This window comes from Triticum aestivum, chromosome 7D, assembly GCF_018294505.1.
Source record: "Triticum aestivum cultivar Chinese Spring chromosome 7D, IWGSC CS RefSeq v2.1, whole genome shotgun sequence".
In the NCBI taxonomy this organism is placed as follows: domain Eukaryota; kingdom Viridiplantae; phylum Streptophyta; class Magnoliopsida; order Poales; family Poaceae; genus Triticum; species Triticum aestivum.
In genome coordinates this window covers 231,362,239-231,366,048 of record NC_057814.1, presented here as the reverse complement: position 1 = coordinate 231,366,048, position 3,810 = coordinate 231,362,239, and positions in this window count along the sequence as shown.

The following is a 3,810-nucleotide window of genomic DNA, read 5'->3' as shown; positions in this document are numbered from 1 at the left end:
TCAGTTAGCAGCAGTAGCGAAGGAATCGCTCGATCGGGTTCAGCTAACAGCGATCGATCGATCGCTCGGGTTCAGTAACGCGTAGCCTGCAGTGCAATCGCTCGGGTTCAGTTAGAGCCCAACGCCTCGCTCGGGTTCAGTTAGAGCCAACGCCTCGCACACACGCGCGTACGTGTACGAGAGAAACGCGCATCGCTCGGCCCCCGACCTCCCACTGTAACCGGGAACTCCCCGAAATTTTCCTCCCCCTCGCTTCTACCACGGTTTTTTCCGTCATGGACGGCCCAAAGAATGTCATGCAGCTGCGTTTCCGGCCCGCCCAGGACGAAAAGCCCATTTTCTGTCATGATTTTTTGTCATAGAAGTAGGAGCCCACCACATCTATGATGATACCGGGTTTTGTCACAATTATCGTCATAGAAGTGTCATATGTATGACAGAAAAAAAATTCGTTCGGCCCAAAATGTCATGGATGTGTCTTTTTTTGTAGTGCTAAGGATTTGATGTATGTTGTCATCAATTACCAAAAAGGGGGAGATTGAAAGCACAAGTGCTCCCTGGGTGATTTTGGTAATTAATGTCAACATATCTCTTGTTCGACTAATATTTTTCATCTAGTATATTTCAGAAAGTTCAGCAAAGGCGTGGCATGGACAAGAGGATGTGGAACCCCTTCTAGATGCTAAGGACAGAAGATTGGCAAAAGCTCAAGACTCTTCACTTCTATTTTTAGTGATCCAAGATCACATTGAGTTCGTAGGAAAGCCAATACTATTAAAAGGGGATGAGGTGTTGCTTAATGGTCTACTTGCTCAAAATGCTTAGTGATATGCTCCAAAGCCCTCATCCACTTTCCCATATCCAAATATGTCCTACACCTAAAGTCAAACTCGACCCCACTGATTGGATTCATTCGGCGCCACCGAGTTCACTTGACATAGCCACTGCCAGAAACCCTAATCAGTTCGCGCCGATGGGATCTCAGTCTCACTGAGATGGGCTTGCAAACTCCCTATTGCCTGTTGAAATTATTTCGGTCTCACCGAGATATGCAGTCGGTCCCATCGAGTTTGCTTGACTAACTCTCTATTTGCTTATTACCAAAATCGGTCTCACCGAGTTTGAGTATTCGGTCAAACCGAGTTGATGTTTTACCCTAACCCTAGCACGTCGGTCCCACCGAGTTGATCATGTCGGTCCCACCGAAAACTCTAACGTCCACATTTTGAACTGAATTGGTCTCACCGAGTTCACATATTCGGTCCGACCGAGTTGGCTTTTTTGTGTGTAACGGTTAGATTTTGTGTGGAGGCTATATATACCCCTCCACCCTCATCTCCATTTGTGAGAGAGCCATCAGAACGTGCCTACACTTCCATCATTCATTTTCTGAGAGAGAACCACCTACTCATGTGTTGAGACCAAGACATTCCAATCCAACCACAAGAATCTTGATCTCTAGCCTTCCCCAAGTTTCTTCCACTCAATTCATCTTTCCACCATAGCCAAATCTATGAGAGAGTGTTGAGTGTTGGGGAGACTATCATTTGAAGCACAAGAGTAAGAAGTTCATCATCAACACACCATCTATTACCTTTTGGAGAGTGGTGTCTCCTAGATTGGTTAGGTGTCACTTGGGAGCCTCCGTCAAGATTGTGGAGTTGAACCAAGGAGTTTGTAAGGGCAAGGAGATCGCCTACTTCGTGAATATCTACCCAAGTGAGGCAAGTCCTTCGTGGGTGATGGCCATGGTGGGATAGACAAGGTTGCTTCTTCGTGGACCCTTCATGGGTGGAGCCCTCCATGGACTCGCGCAACCGTTATCCTTCGTGGGTTGAAGTCTCCACCAAAGTGGATGTACGATAGCACCACCTATCAGAACCATGCCAAAAATCTCCATGTCTCCAATTGCGTTTGCACACTCCAATCCCATCCTTTACTTTCTTGCAACTTGCATGCTTTACTTTCCGCTGCTCATATACTCTTGCCATGCTTTCTTGAAATGCATTGTAATGTTTAAACTTGTGCTAAAACTCCACCTTAACTTGAAGAATTTAAAAACTACTACTTTTCTTTGTTGAGGGTCTAATCAGCCCCCCTCTAGACACCTCTTCTCGATCCTTTCAGAACTACTTTGGATCATTAGCTGGTTTTCAAAGTGCATGTAGCTTCACATTTCTCAAGTTATGTTGATTTCTGGAGTGCAAGTGCCTTCGTATTTTTAAGTTAAATCTTCGCCCTGGTAACTTGTATTCGTGGATACGCCACTACACACAAATCATACACGTAGGCCAGTACGAATTAAATGAAATGCAGGGACTTACGCTAGCTCGTTGTACAGTCTCACTGCAGCTCTATTTGCGCTTGGGATGTTCCATGTACAAGTCCATGTTACCACTTGCTTGGATGTGCAGGCCTTGTGCTCCTTGCATCGCCCTTTGCATTTTTGACATGACGAATGGTTGATCAAATAAGAGGAATTGACCTTGTTGTTGTACCGGAGGACGGGTACTTACAAGGTTATACTGGTGTGCAGGATGTGTACCAGATCCCGTAGCGCCGTCATGCTTCGCTAAAAAATGGTTTTGCTTGTTTCAGATGATATCTCTAGAAGAAATAAGAGTTAAAGTCAGAGTTGCATAAACGTGTAAGCTAAGAGAGCAGTGAAAGGATATCCAAACATTGTTGGAACAGTGCACAAGGGAGTGATATGTGGATACCTAGTTCGGGCCGGCGTTTGGGCATGCTCGCCTAGCTAGAGTGCGGGTCACTTCTGAGCCGTTGAGGGTGATGCGCTTGTGTGGGCTGGCTGCGCACGGGTGCAGATCTTGAGTGGCAGCGGAGCGCTACAATGCGGTGGATGAGACCATCGGTGAAGCCCCAATGGCCTCGGGGGGCGGAGGTGTGACGATGTGCTCGGTGAAGAAGCCCCGGTGAGGTGGGAGACGGCATCGGTGAAGCGCACCTGATCTGGTGGAAGTCGGTGTCTATGAGGCACGTCGGTTGCGGCGGCCGACGTTGTCGGTGGACCACCCGGTGCGGTGGACGAGGGCGTAGATGAGGTAGCTCCGGTGCGGTGGTGAAGCGCGACCGTCATCTTCGTTGTCGTCGTCTGGCATAGAGGTGGGGAAAGAGACGCGAATTAGGGATTTGAGCGCTCTGGGCGTGGAAGGGATGGTGGAGAAGGGAGATTTTGTAGGTCTGGAATTGGAGCCGCCAGATATTTCAATCCGAAACATGGAAGCGCAAACTTATTTTGTCGTCATTCTTTTTTTTTGGGGGGGGGGAGGGGTCGGTGGCTGGGTGCTAGCGTCCGTACGACACACGCGACCACCACGGCACGACCCTGGTCTGCCTGGTGCGCCTACATTTGAGAATGCAAACGAATCTTCTTTCATTTGAAACGAATCTGTATGTATTACCATGCTCGTGTTTTCCTTCCAAATAATTAGTCATTCGAAACAAGATACTATAAATTAATTAATGATGAGTTATTTGAATTAGAGTGTGTGTCACATAGCGATCTCCAATTCTAACGTGGATTTCGCATTTCACGGTATCCACGCTACTTTTTAATACAAATTCATATGTATATGATGAGAAAACATTGGATGGATTCAAACATATGACCTACAAAATAGCACAACAATCGAGTCAATGTCAACTTTTCCAAACGTAGTATGACACGAATTCAAAATAATTACGGAAGCCATATGCATGGTCCTCAATTCAAATCTTACAATGTACACTAAATTGAAACATCGATATTAAGTCTCGTACTATCTACATTCAAATGTTGTTTTTAGCCCC